At 36.1% G+C, this 20,762-nt stretch overlaps 1 protein-coding gene across 7 annotated transcripts in view; it reads left to right on the top strand.

The window, feature by feature from the left end:
* PPP1R13B (protein phosphatase 1 regulatory subunit 13B) overlaps positions 1-20,762 on the top strand; it is an 87,029-nt gene that overhangs the window by 16,530 nt on the left and 49,737 nt on the right. Inside the window, exon 1 of one of the 7 annotated variants that reach the window (XM_061464105.1) lies at positions 11,525-11,765. The exons of the other annotated variants lie outside the window; for them this stretch is intronic. The gene's annotated coding sequence lies outside the window, so the exon portion shown is untranslated. Of the gene's footprint in view, positions 1-11,524; positions 11,766-20,762 lie in introns of those variants that run through there. 7 annotated transcript variants of the gene reach the window in all.

The following is a 20,762-nucleotide window of genomic DNA, read 5'->3' as shown; positions in this document are numbered from 1 at the left end:
GAGTTGCTCTAAGTATGCTTTGAGTGCAGCGATTTTATTTCCCCCCCCCCCCGGGAAAAAAAGGTTAGTATTTATTGCTGCCATAGAATAAAACATGCAAACCCAGAGCTATGTGATTTCCTTTCAAACAGGAAATCTTCTGGGTTAAAATAGCCACAGTTGTATTTTGTTTGCAAAAATAGCTCCTCTTTCAGCCATATAATCTATAACCTGTTTGGAAAAGCTTAATCATCTCCTCCTCCATTCCCCCCATCCCACTCCCCCGTTTTTCTGTTTTTCTTCTGCCCCAGTAGGATCTTTTTGGTGGGACTTCAGATTTTGTTTATGAAAAGTATTGGATTTTTTTTTTTCACCTTAATACAATTAATGCCTTTTCTTGGATGGCAGTTCCAAAATTGCCTCTGCTGACAAATAGGAAAAGTCACTTACTGGAAGCACTGTTTTCCTACTTTAGAAAAGATGCCATGGAAGAAAGAACTGCTACAGCTGAGAAGCATATAACACTTCCTATTACATACCTAAATTTGGGGTATCATTCTTTTACAGCATGTGAGGTAACATGCCATGCTAAAAGGCATAGAAGTATGTAGAGTCCAGTCTACCCCATCAATGAAGTGATGAGGGGTGATGGTGGATGCTGTGTAAGAACATGTGGTGGACTGCATCTCTTAGGAGGAGTAGTTAGTATTGCATATTCCTCTAGCACCTATTGCTGTAGAGCTTTTCTGGTTTTGCCTTTTAACTTACTTGGAGAAACATGTATAGATAAGGTTGCAGCCAGCCTTCATGTTTTTGAAAGCATGTAGGAGGAGCCTTATGGGATAGTGTGCAGGGCTTAGAGTCAAAGACTTGTTGGACATATCTGGTTTTACATGTATGGTCAGGCAGTTGTGTTATTTTAATAGAAGTGAGAATGAAAAGCTCAGAGAGTGTTTAGTGTATTTTTTGTCTAGTTAATTTTGTGTGACACTGCAGCTCATCTCCGAAGATGACCATAACTGATGCGTATTTTATATTAGAGTAGACAATTATAAGTGGATCTTGAGTATTACATTATGCAATAGTATCTTAATTGCTACATAGGTTCCTGACTTATGAAGACAGATAACATGATTGATAAAATACAGAGCAAAGATGGGTATCAGGTAGTTATTTTTTAATTAAGCTATCTTCCAGATGAATTAAGAAAATAGTGGGTTTTGTTTTCTTTTGTTTTTTTTTGTTGTTGTTTTTTGGATGTTGGGGTTTTTTGGTTTTGTTGGTTTTGTTTTTAAATGAGTACATACTTTTCATGTATTCAGTCCAAAACCTTTTCCAAAAAGTCCAAAGTGGAATTGCTTATTCCTAATTAAAACCCAAAATATTTTCAAATCAGCATACACTGTTCTCTTCCCTACAATATGTTGTAAAAGTCTAAAGGAAAATGTGTCACTTTAATATTAGGAATTCTTGGTGATGTTGAGATAAAATATACTGCAATTAATTCAGAGCTCTACAGTTATCAGATAACATTCTTGTTTGTTGAATAAATGTGAACTGATTGTGGAGAATGATTTGCAAGTTTATCAGCCATTATTAAAGGAGTTATTTATTGCAACAAAGCTTAAAGGCCATTTTGTGGTTTTTTGGATCCCATTGCTTTTTTTTTTTTAGGATGAAAGAATATGGGCTATTGTATGGTAAAAATAAGTTCATAATCATCTCCATGTCAACAAAAAGTACTACTTGCAGGCTATTCTGATAATAGAATATTTATTTAATAGATACCTGTGGATTGTTATGAAATATATGAGAAAATTTTGAAGGACAGAATACTATTAGTTTCTCTTCGTCTATTAACATAGATGAGATTGTTGCTTATTGCAGACTTTAGTGAGAAGAGGTATTTATTTGACAGCAAAATTCCATTCTGCCAGATTCAGTTATGTTAATCTGACAAATCCAAGTTTGATGTGAAGTATATTATTTAAAAAAACCATGTCGCTGATTATTTATATTAAGATTACATACAGCTGTGGAAAAGCCCCCACTATGTTAACAGTTGTCCATACATAGAACAAACAAAATTCCTTTTTTTTAAAGAATTCACTGTCTAGTGTTTGGTACTAAAATCAAAACTCGCGTTTATTTTTAAACAGCCTTTTTTTTTTTTTTTCTCCCTATAATCTGGAGGCATCTTCAAAAAAGAAAAAATTGAGAATGGAGGTTTAAAGAGGCAAACAAATTATTGCTTAATTGGGGGAGGTGAAGGGAAGTTGTCTTGCTCCCTTTCCATCATGACTCACTGCTGGAATTTACAAGTCTTACGTGTTTGTCTAAATTAAAAGCTTATTATTAATGTACATTAATTACTAGCACAGGATAGCTCAAAATACTTCAACGCTAAGTGAACATGCTAGCCTGGGATCTAATTCTTGGGCTTGTGTTACACCACTGGAAAGTGGGATTATTTTTTTTTTTTCCTTAAATTGGAGAATTATATTGGGTGATTTCAAATATCTTTAAAATCTTAGAATCATACAATCATAGAATAGTTAGGGTTGGAAAGAACCTTAAAATCATCAAGTTCCAACTCCCCTGCCATGGGCAGGGACACCTTTACATATGAACAGATTTTCCATCTGTCTTGAATCCTGTGTCTCATTGATTTTTAAATTATAGTCTTTAAATTAAATAAATATAAAATATTAATTTTAACACTTCAGTACATTTTCCCAGTAATTTGGAAATCTGTCATTAGAATCAATTAAACTTGGAAGTGTGTAATAATCTCTGATGTATTAGACAATATATCCAGGGAATGTGCTCAATGTTTCAAGCTTCTAAAAGCATTTTTTTAAGATTGACAATAACAGAATTATATTGTACAATAATAGACACCATCCTTCAGAAGCAGATGTATGTGTCGGAGGCAACAATGCTACTGGGAGGACAGAGCCTGCATTTTATGATAACTCAAAGGATAAACAAAAATATAATCTGCTTAATGGAAGGAAAGAATTGTTTTGAATGTCAATTTTCAGCCACTTGACCTAGGTTTTGGGTCACTGTTTTCTTAAATCTTGTTTAGAAGCAAGTACGTGTGATCTTGCTTGTGTGGGGAAAGTGGGTTTATCATTGTGGTGCAGTAGAATGTTGGAGGAACTGAATTCCTTTCAAGACTGAGGTTTCACAATAGGGATGAGCTGGGTTAACCATTTCCTGAGGCTGGTGGAAGAGGGTGTTTCCTCTTCTTTACTGCTTATTCCCACCATTTACTTTGAATGGATCGCACTGCTTGTCTCAGTACACTGAACCAGGTCACTAAAAATGTAAAAAATAGTTGTATCCAAAGAACGCTGATGATATATATGTACACACATACACATACCTACATATTTTGCCAGGCTGGTGCATTATCTCAGCTTAAGTGTGACTATTCTTTTGTCTGTGCCTATTCTTTTGTCTGTGTTGGGACAGGAGGGAGTGGATCTCTTGACTGAGATTGGTAATGAAGAAGGGGGTAGGAAAGTGGAATCCCACCCTTTCAGTATTTTTATTTATTCGCTTTAATTTATTGTGGAGCTGTACCCCAGGTGACATATTTTGAATTTTGTTTTCTGTCTGTTTAGCAGGTGAGTAGAAGAGTGTGATGAAACTAAAGATTTCTGCAGTTCAGTAACATTGTTGCTTCAAGGATAAGCTATGATTTCACCAGTTTTCACATCTTTATTGGGTATCCAGTAACACTTCAGATTTTCCCTGAAACAGGAGCAAGTAAGGGATATTGGGTTTTTTGGTAAAATGTGTGGTCTGTGTGGAAATCTTGAGGAACAAATATAAAGTTGGGACCAAAAAAAAAGGAAAAGCAATAAAACTTAATTGGCAGTTGCTAGTCTGTATTATTTTTCCTCCCCACACTTAGCAATATTGCATTCCTTCTGATTTATGCCCATTATTACCTTATCCTCTAAGATTCATGGTATAATTTAGCCTACTTCATTAGTGAAAGTACAATTAAGGCTTTTTTTATTTTTTTTTAGTTTTAATCTCATCGCTTTTCTTAGCAGCAGAATTCTATTTATGTGTGAGGAAATCGTAGCTATAAAACTGTTTTATTTAAGGAATTTCAACTTCAGCGGGTAGCAATTTATTCTAAACTTGCATACGTCACGCACACTGTATTTAATGTACATATCCTTATGTGTACTTTAGGTTCGACTAAAGGATTTTAACTGTCACATGACTAAGCTAATGTTTATAAATTGAGACTGTGTGAAACTGAGTTTTCAGTTTTGTGTAGGTGAAATTGATACAACTGCAGGGGCTGCTGTAGGCCTGCCTCCCTGCTGCCCTCTCTTCGGTATTAGCTCTGTTAGATACCTGATTCTGTACTGAGCTGTTTCAGTTTGTGAACTCAGCAGGAAGTTGTTTGCCTTTTGTTTTTTTTGTTTTTTTTTTTCTCTCTGTCCCCAGGATACTTTTCTGCCAACTAAGCACACTGAAACCAACTCGGTGCAGGGTCAGATAAGCACTGAAACCAGCACAAGAAGGCACAGAAAAGTGTAGATTGCAGGAAGGATGTAAACAGTTTTATTAGCTTAGGCTGTTTGGATTTATTTTTTTTATTTTTTTTTTTTTTAGCCTGAAATGACTCCATGGTGAATATGGTGAGGTATATCTGGATGATTTTGGAATGTAATCCGTGTCCCAAGGGGCAAAGAAGAGTAACTTCCCTGCTCTCTGAAGCTAAAACAAGAAAACAGTGTCATGCCCAGCATCTCTGCCAGGCTGACCTCCAAAAATCATAAATCCCATGGGCTGACTTCATGCGCAGAAGCACAGTGGATTGACTGGCATCTGAATTAATTCTGTGGTTTACTTTCCCAAGAGCCAGTTTTTGATACCTGGAGACCAGCAAACCTTGCTCCTCTAAAAACCAGAACGTATCTGTCCACACCTACTAAGTTGAATAGCTGAGACTTGTTGAGAGTTACAGCCTTAGATGAACAAAGCAGTAGGCAGGGCCATGTTATTAATGTTTGGAGAAAAGTATTGCCTGTGCTGCTCTCTGATGTTTAAAGGGAAAGAAAGAGGGTGGTTTGAGACTAGCAAAGTTTGCCATAGCCATTAAGTACGGGCTTATCACACAATACCATGTTGGAAGGGACCTCAATGATCATCTGGTCCAACTTTTCTTGACAAAGTGTGACCTAAATGTCCCAGCACCCTGTCAAGTCTTGAAAGTGCCCAACACTGGGGAATCTACCGCTTCCTGGGAAGATGATTCCAATGCCTGATTGTTCTCATTGTGAAAAATTTTCCCCTTGTGTCCAATGGGAATCTTCCTGGGAGTACTTTGTGCCCATTACCCCTGGGGTCTTTTCCACGTGACCCCTTGTAAAAGAAGAGTCTCCATCTTCTTTATAGCCACCCTTTAAATACTGAAACATGGTGATAAGGTTTCTCAAGCCTTCTTTTCTCAAGGCTGAATAAGCTTAGCTCCTTCAGCCTTTCATCACGTGGCTTCCCAGTCCTTTGGTCATCTCTGTGGCCCTTCTCTGGACACTCTCCAGCCTGTCCACATCTTTTTTGTACAGCAGGGACCAAAACTGAACCCAGTATTCCAGGTGTGGCCTCACAACTGCTGAATAGAGCAGGATAATGACTTCTTTACCTTTGCTGGTGATGTCTTGATGATGCAACCGAGCATTCTGTTGACTTTCTCCACAACAGCAAAATGCTGTTCACTCACACTGTGATCCACCATGACCCCAAGCTCCCTTTCCACAGAGCTGCTCCCCAGCCTGTGCTTACCTGCGTATAATTTTTTTTTGTCAAATAAGATGGCTTAAGTCTTAGTTTAGAATAGGAGATACAATTTAAGTGGAGGAGATATAGTCTGAATGCATGTTTGCATCAGAAAATCTTTAGACAAATTGCATTCGGAAATAGAATTAGATAATTTGTGATTCACGATTGAACAGCATTTGTTGGCATTCTTACTCATTATGAAGGTACTGTACTTTCAATGTAGTTCAGCCTCTTTTCTCCTGCCTCTTCCCCCACACTTACTACTTCTTTTAAAAACAAGCAAACAAACCAAGTTTCAGATATCTGACTATCTTGTAAAATATTAACCAGTGTGTTGGTCAAAACCTGACCTGAATCTATCCCAACCAGCCAAAGATAAGAGTTTTCAAACTACTTCAATTAAAAACATTGTCTTAATATCTGGAATAAATGTTACTAATGTATCAGTCACTTCCTTTGACAAGATACAGAACAAGGAAAGGATATTTGTACATTGTTATGGTATAATTGATGTCTGTAAAATGGTTGGCAGCCTCTTAGCATTTTGTAGAGGGGAGAATATGGTAGCCAGAGCATATACCATGTGATGATGTGGGCAGCATCAGAAAGCAGTACATCTAGTAAGTTATTACTTGCCTGAAACTTAAGTTACTTACTGGCAGCTTAGCTAACTTGTTATTTGGGCATCTGTGAAAGTATTAGCATCTATGAACTGACAGCTATTTCTTACAAATTCTGTAAGATAATTTTTATAATACATGTGTATGCCAGGTGCTTAGCTTTGTCAAATATATACTTAGAAATAGTCAGACAGGGTTCTTAATCTCAAAGTTGCTGTTGAGATACATTGTAAGAGAAGTACTTAGATTTTCATACTGTGTATTTAAAACCAGCAAGTTCTTGGAACTGAAATTTTGGATGATTCTGCAGACTAAAGAATGGGTTAATTACTGTTCAGGCTCCAAACAGTTGGACTGTACGTACACTTTGGGAGGTTATTGAATTCTTGTAAGTGTCTCATAAAAATAAACTATGAAACTCATCTCTGTGCAGCTTCTTCCCTGCATGCAGCTCTGAATGTCTCAGCATGCCTGATGCTTAATTTCCTTATGTACTGCTTTATTGTCCCAAGTTACCTGAATTTGAGCTTGAAGTTTGAGTGATGTACTTCTAATAGTGGGGGAAAAAAAATAATCTGTAGTGGTTGACCTCCTTTGCACTTCTCTAAGTCGTGTCAGGATCCATGCCATTATTTTAAAACCAGATCACACGGACTGTTTTCTGTTCTAGCCCATGTCACTTGGAAACCTTTTCAGTCCTTTTTCTGAATAGCTTCTTGGTGTACAGTGCAGTGCAATGTGTTTACCGTTTTGTTGTCAGTTATCATCACTTCAGCAAGAGCTTGTTGGATACGGGAATATGCTATAAAAATCCAAGCTTTACATTGAAACAAATCAGTTTCAAATCTGTTGCTTGCAACCCCACCCCACCCCACCTGGGGCCAAATTTCTGAGCACAGCGCTGTAATTTTACTTTCTGTTTATTTTTTCTTTTTTCCTGATGGTAGAGCAGTAGTGTTTGTTTTTTTAGCACTGATGGGAGGTGAAGTGGTGAAGGAAGTTTAAATCAGTTTAAATGCTAAATTATAAACTGCTGTTTACCCCAGTGTGTTAGGTTTTTTTTTTTTGGAGTACAACTCAAATACTTACTGTGGAATAATTTATGTATCAACTGCTGTGCTTCCTCATTTTTAGATAAACATAAAGAACTTCTGAATTTGATTCATGTGTACCAACCTTTGGACTACTTTGATATCATTTTTATACCTTTTTATAGTGGATTTTTTTTTTGTGCTTAAGGTAGAAAATCATAGTCTAAAAAAAAGAAACTAAAGCACTTTAAGGGACATAAGACACTAAGAAGATTTACTACACAGTGTTTCTAATACAGCATTTTTGCATTTCTGGGTGTGTTACAACATTCACCCGAAGAGATCTTTATGATTTGAGTGTTCAGTGCATTACTGGATTACCCCTATGTACTGCTGTTGCCCTTTCCTAGTCATCTGAAGCTACCAAGTATTGCTCAGTTCTTTCTCTCAGTTCTGAAGAAGCCTTGGTGTAAAATTATGAGGAAGCTTGATAAGGAGTGTGCATGTACTTGCCTATATGTTTTTCAATAGCAGGAAAAAACTTTTGGTCAGCTTTTTCTTATGATCTCTCAAATGATACAGGAATTTTTCAAGCACTGGCATCTCAATAACCTCTTTTCTTCCAGTACTCGGGAATGAGAGTGTTCCGATTGTGTCTGAGTTTCTTTATAAACCTTTTGCCTTCCTTTCATTCATCATCCTTGTTTTGTTAAGTACTGCAGTTTTCTAGTGAGAAAAGATGTCTCAAAATATATGAAAGAATGCAAAAATGTGAGTATTGTCACATAGCTATGTATATTTTTATATATTGGTGTTGGTAGTCATGCTGGAAAAGAGTAAGATATGCAGGGGTTCTGGGGGTGCTACTGTGTTTCTGTCATTTGGAGAGGCACGAATCCTCCTCTGGAAAAGAGCATGCTGAGCACAATTTTTTTTCTGAATGTTATATAAATGAATGTATTTGACATGTTTAAATCCAGTTCTTTTTCACTTTTGTTTTCTTTATCTTTTGATTGGAAACAGGAAACACACTCACCATGAATTATGTTCTGCATAGGTTACTGAGCATAGTACAGTTAGAGTGCAATAGAGCATCACCTGCTTTTACGTGAAACATTTTTAAGAACTATGTATACTTAGCTGTCAGTTTACCAAAGTGGAAGTGATAAGTACACTTAGGCTTTACAGTCTCATTAAGTAATATTAATTCACTTGTTAAAAATTAGATTATTTTTTTTCTTTAGTTTTGGCTGGGGTCAGGTGTTGGGTGGGGTTGGTTTGTTTCTTTTTGGTTTTGTTTCTTTTTGGTTTTGTTTTTTTTTTTTTGGGGGGGGGGGTTGTTTGGTTTATTGGTGGTGGTTGTTTGGTTTGCTTGTGGGTTTTTTTTGATTTTTTTTTTTTTTTTTTTTTTTTACTTTTCCCAGCATGATCCATGATTTTCTGATTGAAAAGCACTGAAAGAGAATGTATAAAAAGCAAACAAGCTGTTTTTGTGGGGTTTGTTAATTTTCATCTGGAAGTAGTCTTAAAGTGTCTGTATAAATTAATTGTCTGCAAATATGGGTAAAGATTAGCTCGGCCTCTGTGCAGTTGTACACAGTAGGTAAGCATGTTCAAAATAAATGGTACATTTGCATATCAAGGATTTACAATATAGTTTATGTAGCAAGGGAAAGAACTGAAAATTAGTGAGAGGGTAAGATAAGGTGGTAAAGTAGAACAATACCTATTAAAACAAGCCTTAATTTAAAGTTAGTGATACTCTACACAGTGTTGTTTTTTTATTCTACCTCTTCCTTTTCTGTATACTTGTCTGTTACTTCTCAGTATTCTTAGTTGCTCACATCCACCAATTTTAACCTATAGCTTTATGTTATGTAATTTCTCATTTTGTGTAATTATTTGATGTAAACTTGTGTTATTTTAGATAATTATGCTTCCAGTTTTCTTTGTATTCTTTCTTCTACATCATTCCATGTGATTTTTCAGAGGTCATGAGTGTCTTCATGTTAAAATGTTTTAGTGGGATCACAGACTGCAGTTATTTTCCTACTGAGTGATTTAGATAATCTGCATATATATAGGTTTGTTGAGCTTGTCACACAGGGCAAATCCTCTGGGATCTTATGTGGTTCATACATTCAAAGTAGGATTGTAACTTCTGTCTGCGTACCTCACCTTCATTTAGAATATTTGAAACCTCCACATTTTTGGGGAGGAAAACACTCTTATTTCTTTAATTGAGGGTTTTGAGGCTGATAATATATTAAGCAACCACAGGCTGTAGTGTCCTTATCTCTCTATATATACTCTAGATTCAGATTTACCTACCTAAAAGTAACAGTTAAATCAGTCAGACAAATAGCTGCACTTCATCAGATACACAATATGGAGACAATGCATCTATGTATAAGAGAGAAAGCAAGGGGCTATACTGTGCATGTATTGCTTTTACTATTTATCTGATTTAACAAACTACTTGCAGATGTTTTTAGTTATTCCGGAAGGGAGGATAATGGGGTGAAAGGGAAGTTCAATGACACATGTGTTTATGTTTATGTGCCTGTTCTCTTGGAAGAACCCAGTTACTCAATAGGGATGGCAAGCTTCAGTTTTGGACACTCCATGTATTTCTGGTCTGCATGTGTATGTCATGCCTTTCTGTTGCAGTAAGGTTTTGTGAGTTTGGGGAGTTTTTAGAAGAATTCAGCCAGTAGCCATAGTTAGAAAAGTGGTACAATATTGTCAATATAGACCCAGCTTTTCCTCTGAAATATTTAATCATGTGATACAGTTTGTTTTTCTGGCAGATAAAGATGCAGTCTGGTTTTAGATTTTCCCATCCTTCCAAAAACAAAACAACCCTTCCCTTTTAAGAAGGGTTCCTTATCTATTTAAAAGGTTCTCAGTTACTCACAGGTTAACTTTTTAAAGTTGCAGCATTTTATAAGTCTGAAATGATTCAACCAATTATATTCTGAATAAACCTCTCACTATGATACATGTTTGCTGGGGAAGGAAGGAATACTGATTGGGATTAGAGTGTTTTTGTTACCGACAAAATGATTTAAGGAAGGACATTACTATTTCTGGGTAGTGAAGCAGGCTAAATATGGTGGCATACTAGCTTTTTCTTCTTTGCTGCCCTTTGCAGGGAAGGATAATGTAACAGTTCAGTGGATGATAATGAAGCTGAGAACCCCTTATTTTTCCTTTCCTGCAACTAACGTCTGAAGGGCTACACAGAAAACGTACATCATAGCTGTGTTCTAAGAGAGCTGGGTTGTTCAGGTGTGTTGTTCTTTCATAGTGTGGTTTGGATTATGCTTTGTTTTGTTTTTCTTTGGTTTCTTTCTATTTTTTTACCCCCTTGTGTCAGTTGCCGACTCTTTATCTCAGTTTTCTCTATTAAGGGAATGGAGAATATGCTTTGCTCCTGCAATTGTAGAGCAAAAGCTAAATGCACTCTTGGTGCCATCTCTCTGTCTGTTCCCCACTCTGGATCCTGTATAATGTTGACAGGAACGATGACAAACATTCTCTGTCCCTTGACATGAAGAGGCAATCAAAAACACAGTTTACCATTTTATATTCTCTGCTGCTTGAATTATGTCCAGCAAGAAGGCAGACTTAGCCAAGCACAAAGTAGTGCTTGAACTATAGTATTTTTAGGCATAAATACATGGTAGATTTGTTGTTGTGGTTTGTTTTGTTTTTAAACTGATGGTCATTTTAAAACATTTTCCTGATCTAAGAAAATGTCATGGAAATGTCTTCTGATACTTGTTATGATTATTTGCTCTTAGAACATCTCGTATCGTTGTCCCCTTAACAGGAAAATCACTTCTGTCTCTTTTGAGATGGGCAGAGCCTTATATGTAAATTTAAGATGAATACTTACTGTTTGTCATTATTATAATAGCAAACAAAGATTACTGTTGCACAGAACTCCCCTACTGCAACCTTGCCTAATTAGGTGAAACTTGATCTAGCCTATCTTGTTCCTGTCACAACTGTGGCCTGTCTTGTTTCTTTAGAACTGCTTATCACTGCTCGTCATTACTGCTTGAATTCATATGCCAGAGACCAAAAATACTCTGTTTAAGTAGTTTTTCACTGTAGTTGTGCACAGAAACTGTTCTTAGTTTTTAGCTCTACACACTTTTTTATATTTGTTGCTGTTTACAAGTGTCCACATGAAGAATATTTTGAGGATGGTTCTTCAGAATATTATAAAAACCTCAAAAGAGAAATCTTGGCTGCCACAAAAGACTGGACTTAACTCTAAAAACTGGAAAAAGGACAGAATAAAAAAAAAAAGGTGGGATTGCATCACTTTTTCTGTCTTTGCTGTAAAATGAAGCGGTTTAGATTATTTATTTTTTTTAACTGAACAGTGTATCCTTAATAATGGGTTAGAGCGTGTTTATGTGCAATTTTACTTGAAGATGATAGATTATTGTCTTAATGGTTTCTTCTATATATGAAATGCCTCAAATCTTTACTTTTACCTTGCATATGTTGATTTTATTTTTTTTATTATGATTTGTGGGTTTTGATTCAGTGAGATCTGAGAGTAGAACAGAACAGCTTTTAATTTTTAAATCTGCCATTTAAAAACTAAAGGTACGCCCTGGAAAGTTATTTTCTATTATGTGCAGTTTCCACTGTGATGGAAGGAAAACCCTACAGACTGCCTGTTGAATCCCAAAGGATGTATTCACTTTTCACTTTTTATATTTTTGCCAAGCCAGCTAACATGACATCTAAGATTGAATGGTTGGTATTCCCAGAAAGCAATACACTAAACAATCAGGATTTTGTTAATACTTTCCGCTCTGTGGGAGAAAGCTGTGGCAGTCCCTTCTTGTTTTGCTCTGTTGAAAATAAAAGGAAAGAGTAGTGCTGATTCCAGTTGCAATTTCACATATGGGTGTGTGTCTGTAGATCTTATAAAAGTTGCTTCTTGTTTGTAAAATTAAAAAGTGATGTTCAGTGCTGCAAATCACCTTTATTAATTGGCAAAAAGCACAATGTCTTTAGTAAAAATACTGTGACGGTTATTTGGCTTTGTTTTGGGGTTTAACTTTTTGGGGTTTTTGGTTGGTTTTTTTTTGGTGTTATGTTGAAAAGCTGTAAATGAAAAGACACAAATGTCTGTCTCTGTATCCTATAATTTTTTAATGATATTATTTTTAATGCAGTAGGTAGCTCAGGCTTTTCTGGAATTCAGTGGATTTTTGGATGACTTTGCTGTAGCTGTTGACAAGGTCAAACACATCAGCACCTCCCTTTTCTCAGCCTTGGCCAAAATATTCTCAATAATTTGAGAACACTCAGTTCTGTGATATGTATTCTGTGGGATGCTTCTGTTTGTGGATTTTGAAGATTTAAGTTGTCTTTCAGGAAAATTAACCCAAACCCTCATGGTTAACCCTGCTCTTCAGCTTTGCCTTGTGTTGTCAGAATGAGCTTTATTTCAGAGTAAATTGTAGTATTGCTAATGCAAATATGCAAAAACCTTGAATAGGTTTTCACCTTGTATCACCCTCCTTTTTTTTTCTTTTTTTTTTTTTTCCCTGTCTGGAAAGCTGAGATTCTTATGTAATAAAATGATTTCTGAAGCTGAGTCATCTTGGATTAATTTAGTTTTTAACTTATTCCCAGTTCACCTGAGTATACTGCAAATTTTACAGTTGTGGTATTGTTCAGCAACGTCTTCTGTAGCGATTTGGAAACTTTAATAGTATTTTTTTAACATGCGATTTTTGTCAGCTGATTAAATGGGGAGTTAATATTTTAGAACTGTTGTTTCAAGCTTGTCATGTATTTGTACAGTGCTGGCTGCTTTGGCAGATATGAAAGATTGAAACCTCTGAACACTGGCACCGAGTTATGTTTGTGAAACTGTGCATTGGGAAGCAGTTGTAGTGCCACAGTGATTCCTCTTTCCTCTTCCCTAGGAGCTGTGGGGCCACTCTTGGCGCTGTGCTAGGTGGCCCCACTTAAGCTTTCCAAACCATTTGGTTTGGAGGACCTTGGGTTGGAGATGTGAGGAATAGTGGAAACGTGGGCATCATGTTTATATTTTATCAAAATAGAGCTGTCAGAAATAATGGACAAATGGACTTCAGGAAAGATGACTGCACCAATGTAGCTGTTGTTTTGATCTGGAGTCTTGCTGTCCCCTGAATGTCTGACTTTTCCTGCATATTATGAGTGTTCCATGCCTTTGCACATGCAGTGTCTGCTGCATTTTTCTAAAGAATTTGGCAAGAATCCGTTGTTCAAGGAATTCTTATAATAGGCCTAAACAACTACTAAAATGCATAGTTATAGCAAGGATATCTGCTATTTCTTAACTAGATTATCAAATGCTTTTACTTTTTTAATAAGCAGCACAGCATTGTTGTTGCCTGCTTTTTACTGTATCTTTCATCGTACTTTAGATAAATCTCATTGAAATTAGGCAGGCAGCACTAGAAAAGGTTTGTCATCCTAAGAGTCACAGGTAAAAATATTCTAAAAGGTAAAAAAGAGCATCTTTAATGAAGCCAGTAAATGTCAGAAAAATGCTAGGACTTCCTGCCTGGTGGGAAGACCAGTCTTCTGTTCTTGGCTGATAGATAGCAGAGACTCATTTGCCATCTATTATTAGAGAATGCTAATCAGCAGGGTAAGAATACATACTTATATGTACTGAGTTGTCATGAACCTTGTAAGGGGTTTATGAAATTCAGCATCAACTGGTCAGTCTTTCATAAGAGTTTCCAACTTCCACCTTTTAATCAACAGTCGTGTATATGATAAAGGAGAGTGTACAGTCCACAGTCTTTTAAACAGTGGAACAAAACAAAATTTCAAAGCCTTGCTCTGGAAAGATTAAATATCTCTCCATTTATAATGTATGTTACCTAACTGAGAAATGTGCTCAGCAAGAGCTTGTCAATGTACCTGGAATTATCCCCATTTTTAAAAGACTTTTATGTGGTAACTCGTGTCTTGACAGTCCTTTGGTAGAATCATTTGCATCAAGGAGAACAACAAGATCTCTTGCTGTTTCTGCAGATGTAGCAATTTAGGAATCAAGCCAACAGATAATATGATTCAGGGATGTTGAACTCATTCTGTAGCAAGTGCCAAATTACATTTTCCACTGGAAAACATCACAAGAGGCACGTTTTACAGATTTTTCTAACTTAAGGCTGTGTTGCTTTAGCTAATGCCATTAAATACTGCACTTGGACAGATTTCCGTTTAAATTGATAGTTTTGTTTGTAGTGCAACCTCTTTTGTTCTTTTAACTTTTCCCTTTTCAGCTATCCCCCTTTTCCCTTCTGCAGCCAAAAGTTTACTGCCCATCTTTTAAATTAATTTATCCAAATCTCAGCTTCTGCTTACTTTTAACAGAACCATCTGAATCTAAAAGAAGGCATTCTGATGTTGTGACAAACAACAAATGGCTTCTATAAAGACAACGTCTGGAAAGCTGGCAGTGGTTTAGTACCATGGATTGACTGTGACTTCTGATCATAACAAAGCAGAGTCTAAAATCTGATCTAGGATTATAATGTCTAAATGATCATGTCACTCTTCTGTTGTAGGCAGATGCTAGAAATGTAGCATTTGTTAGGTCAGTTGTTTTTATAGCCCTATTCATGTTTTGCTCCTCACAGCTTGTAGAATACCCATTCCAGTCTGTGGGTTGCTTGTATTGTTTACACAAGTGAACTTGTAGTTGCTATTGTTTTCATTAGGTATTGTTTTCCTAGAGCTCTGGATGTCTTTCAATTAACTACTACAGTACCTTTCATTTAATAATCTGTGGATCTGTCTTGTTTAGTTGAATATATTAAATGTTATGGTAGCTGCTGTTTCCTTCCTCTAGCAAAAAAGTTGGCTTATTTCTCTGCTGTACAAAAAGCTCTGCTACTGAAAGAGGCTTCAAATTCTCCATTTACAATTGATGCTGTAGCTTTTTATCTTTCAGTAACAAAGAGCAAGAAAGCATCATAAATATCCCTTCAGCAAATGAATATCGAGGAGGTGTAGGATTTTGATATAGTCTGAATTCTGTTGAACACCTGCTGTCACATATGAAAGCTCACTTACTGGGGATGTGCAGATGCAACAGTCCTGAAAGTCCTGAGAGAAAATGTCTGTGGTTTTTATTAGTTCTTTGTATACAAAGAACATTGTATACATGTAGGCCTTATAAAAATGTAGGGAAATGCTGTTTAAGGATTCCTTTTAATGCTGTGCTTTTATATTTTTATAATAGGAGTTAAATATTAAAAAAAAAGGAAAGTTATTCCTGTGCTCTAGCAAGAGAAGTAATTTTATACCCCTCCAATAAATGTTGGTACCACTATTGTCTGACAAGACTATTGTGTTATTTTTCTCTTGACTGTGCTTCCTGTACTCAGATTGTCTTGTGCAGAGCCTGATGAGGGTGATCTCGAGGTGAATTTTATATTTTTTCAGTGATTGCAAACAAGCAATTAATGCAACTTGTGTACAAGCTTATGCAAAAATACTTCTGTGAGGTAAGTATAGTTTAAGGACATTTAAGCAACATTAAATTTTCAGATTTGATCAAAATTGCAAATGTTATCTAAGACTAATATTAGGTTGTTTGTATTTTAGAGTAACCTTATAAATTCTTAAGTTAATAAACAGTGAAAATTACAGATTTAATGCTTATTGGTAGCCCATAGCTGAATGCTACACAGTTTTAGTGTCTGAGACTTGTTCCCAATTTTGTGAATTCGTTTGCAGGCCATAGGGAGGCAGTTGGCTTCAGATTTGAAGGTGTACTAGGAAACATGCTATTAGTTTCACAAGTCTGCATTTTGGCAGAAAACTTCACTCATTTTTGTGTTCTCTGCAAACTCAAGTCTGTGGTTGCACAGCCTTTTTGAATTTTACTAGTAGTCAACAAACATCACTATGCTCTAAATTTTGGCCTGAACTCAAAGTTTGTACAGTTTGGATGTGAGGAAATGCATTCAGAAACATGGAAATTAAGCACAGTTATTTCTTACCCCATATGAAGGGAAAATATATTAAATGAGAGAAATCTGATGAAAAGCTGAGTAGTCGATAATAAATTGCTCTATGTCTTGATGCTGTTATTTGAAAGAAGACTCTTAAACACATTGCAAGAAATTACTCAACAGATCTGTTTTTAAGAATAACAGCTTCATCTGAAGGTAAATAATTATTGGAACAAAGCATGATGGTGAATAACTTGTTTATTTGAATTTAAATATTTATTTTTAATATAGGAATGTGAAATGGTTTAATATTATTACTGTTTTTCTGGGGTTTATACATAACATCAGAGATTTATTTGGGTCTAATTTGTTCTGAAATCTCAACAGTATATAAAGAAATACTGATGACTTGAGTCAAGAATTATCTTTACATTGCTTTAATTAAAACAGTTTTGTGGTTATAATTCCATAGTCTGGTTACTTTTTAAAATATAATTGCTTAAAGCCTCACCTAATTAACTATATAATCTTAAGAAAGGACGGTGTTCATACTGCAAATAAAGTTATAATTCTGCTTTAGTGATAGAAATATGCAACTAGAATTTCTACAGCTGTAGCTGATGCAAGATTTATGTAATGGTAGGAATTCCAGTCAAGGAAAGTTGTATGAGGTAATGGATAATATGTAGCTTTTTCTCTGGCCATTCTACATGATGCAGAGTTGGGCATATTAGTATGTCTTGTTACCAAACAGTTGATTTTTCACTACTTCACATTTTGCCTGCATCTCATTTTGCAATTTTACTAGTAACTGAAAATCAGTCTTAACTGAAGTGTGTATTTGTTTGATGGGACTTCGACATTTTATTAAGGTACGGTTTTGGGCATCTTGGTTACCCCTCTATTGTAGTAGCATTTTAAATACAGCAAGTTTTTGGGACTCTCGGGTTGTCAAAATCGAGGATGAAAGTTACTAAAACTTCCTGAGAGATGTTAAGGTCTCTACTCTGCAAGAGAGATTTACTTTGAAGATACCTTTTCTTTGCTCGCTGTTCTCGTCTTGGAGTTGTAGGCACCACTAAGTTCTCTGAAATGTCAAAGCAGAAGATTGAATGGATGTTTTGGAACTCTTTATTAAGGAGAAATGCATGGTGAGAAGATAATGCCTTCCAATTCCTGTGAAACAGAAGGAATGAAGTTGGCATTTCTGTCAGAAATGTGTTTTGTACTTTAAGTTCACTGTGTGCCATCCTTTAATAGCAAACATTTAATGTATTTGAAAAGTCTTATCACTGCTGGAAGAGGCCTTTTTATCATTTCTTATTGTAAAATATCTGAACACATTCTTTACACAATGAAATTTCTAGGTTGGTTGAAGGAAAAAAACAACCCACAACCAAAAAAATTAAATGGAAAATCTAAGAGGACTAAACAGCAGTGTGTGAATTTAGCTGTGTTAAACACTCAGTATATTCTTAACTCATATGCTTGATAATTCTTGAATTGGCAAAAGTTATTAACACAAGAAGATCTATTATGCACTGTATCTTTAGTATCAGGTAGGCATTCCTGTATCTAGATTTGGGTAACAAGAGCAATGGATAGCACAAAGGGAAAAATTAATGGTTTTAATTTTCTCAGGAGATGGTTGGTTGGTTTTTTTTTTTTCCCTTTTTGTTCACAACTTGAATGATCTTCTAATCTTTCATAGATGTGATTTTTCTAAATTATTGTTGTGGACATGAAACAGGTTACATGAAGGAAAAGTAATGATCATCTGATCCACTTCTGCCAGGAACCGTGGTTTTGAGTGGAAGTGTGTGTTAAGAATCAGTTACATGTAAAGTAAAAAGTCAGCTGAGTAATTTCCCATCTTCATCACCAGAAGTCACTACTTCTCTTTTTCTCATTGAATATATGACTATAAGAGAATAATCTTGGGCTTCTTGTAAATTCTAATCTGTCAGAATGTCCTGAAATAGTATTTGATTGCGTTCTGGTGGGCTAAATAATTCACTTTCCTGCAAGCAGGATTTCAGGAGATACATATTTATATGGACTGTGTTGTTGTATTTGCAATATTTGTTGTATCAGCTGTCTGAGTTAGTAAATTAACTTGGGCATAAGGCAGTGGGAAGTGTGGGTGTACAATTTATTCTATTCAAGCACCAGTATTTCAGGTCTTGGTAGTGTAAGTTAGTAGTTGAGTAAGATGTATTTCTTGTCTCCATGAAAGCTGTTGTTAAAGAGGATCTAATTAAATGTATACCTGTTCTTTTTAATTGGGGATGTTAGCTGAAGATCAAAAGGTTTACTTCTTTACTAAGACTGTAGAAAAATAGTGAGGAAAAAAACTTCAGTGGTTCGAGTTTTAACTTTTTAGGCTATTTCTTAAGAAACAGTGTGCCACATCAGCTGCTATCTGGTTTTGTGGTGCTGGTTTAATTCTTATTCCAATCACAGGTACTTGCATTGTACTAGAAGAGTGCAAATGAAGTCGCAAAACTCGAGTAGGGAAGACAAGTTGGTTTTTAGGGCAGCCTGAACAAATTTGTTTAGAACAAAGGACATCAGACTCATTTTAAGGATTATTTGTTTCTATATAATAGTATGTAAAGCATTGAGTTGTGGCCTTGTGGGATCTCTGCTGTAGTAGACAAGATAGGATGCGTCTCTGTTGCACAGCTCCTGGAGCCTTGGTTTGGGAAGAAATAAGAGAGGAGCTGGACAGAGAAGTCTAAATAGACAAAGCAATATTTATGAGCCTGATTGGCAGCACTTCTCAGCATATTGAACACAAGTAAGCTGTCAATGTGTTTTGTACCCTGAAAAGTAAACAAGGGTCTTCAAGGAAAACAATGAGGTTGCTTTGCAAGTGCATATAAGGCATGATGAACAACACAGAAGAAAGCATAAAACCACCTGTTTAGCACAAGGAGGGAGGAAACTGGTGTAAAGGACTGATTCAGCATCAATTTCTTGATATGGTTTGAAAAGTTATAGGGAAGAGGGTTCCACTTCACAATGGGGAAGTGAAGAGCAGTAAATTATGCTTATCAGGGCTGACACAGAAAGGCAATGTGGTCAAAGCCATAGGTATGAAGAATGATTTTTGCTGTTACAAGCATCATGAGTAAAAAAGGCACACCAGTGAAAAGGTAGGAAACTAATAGGCAAGTTTTCAGACTCTGAGAGCATTAGCTGATAGTGGATAGGAAAAAATCCCTATCTATTTTTATATATTGTCCAGGAAAACTGGAGATATATTTGAGACACAAGACAGAAAATGCTTGGTGTCAAAGATGTCTGTATTACAGCTCACAGCGATAGGTACCTATGTGTTGTTATGAGTGTGAAATCTAGGGTGTCGTTGGAGAAACGTGGCTAAGGACTAAATGTTACAGCCATATGGAACTTGAATTGATAGGTAGGTTTTCACAAGAGTTGACTGAAGATTGCCAACATTTTAGCTTCCTTAGCAAGAGATCAGGGCCAGAAAGATAAAATTATGTCATCTCTATGGATGACACCTGTTGAAATTTCTGTAGGTGACATTATCCAGCTGTAAAAAGAGATGGTGTAATAAGTGAGGATAAAGATCTCATAGATTTATCCCTCTTTTCTACCTCCTCGAGAAACTGCAGGGATGATTGTGTTCTTTAAATAACCCAGGAAGTGTGGTTGAAAAAGGAGAACTGGGGCAGGAATAGAGAAAGGGGAGGCAACATTCTAAGATGTACAACTACTGGACTTCTCAGTCCAAGCATCTCTTGGACAGAGATTTGAGCTCTGCTGATTCTGATGCTCTCCTAGGAAGAGTTCATCTGTAAGCTGAGGAGTGAGATGACAAAGTAGTTTTGAAGGTAGGTTGTGATGTCTGATACAGCTTACCTTGCATGGAAAAGACCTGAACTGTGAAGGGATATACAAGAGTTTGCAAGGAGGTTAAAAAGAAGAGTACAGAAAGATGAGAATTCATAAAAGTTGGAGTAAAGCCATTGGTTTGGTAGCAGGAGCAGTAGAGGAGAGTAAGACAACATCCATGTGTGGGTTGAGGAGGAGGAGGGAAGACTAAAATTTGGAGCTTGGTGTTCACTGTGAGAAAAATAAGTGATATAGAAGACCTGAGGTGGCTTGCTGATGAATGTCAGATTGATTCTGTTGCGTGACATTGTGTCCAGTTATTAAAAATGTTGAATGATTGAATCGAGATATTATCAAAGAAATGCTGCATGGTTACGATCTCATTTGACACAATGGGTTTTATAGTTGATACTATTTAGGAATTAAATCCTTTGATTTATTATTTTAAATTACCAATT

Source organism: Pezoporus flaviventris, unplaced genomic scaffold (genome assembly GCF_033815535.1).
Source record: "Pezoporus flaviventris isolate CSIRO_AGI_PZ_B2104156 unplaced genomic scaffold, CSIRO_AGI_Pfla_v1 ptg000036l, whole genome shotgun sequence".
Taxonomy (NCBI): domain Eukaryota; kingdom Metazoa; phylum Chordata; class Aves; order Psittaciformes; family Psittacidae; genus Pezoporus; species Pezoporus flaviventris.
This window is presented reverse-complemented; position numbering and strand designations above follow the sequence as displayed.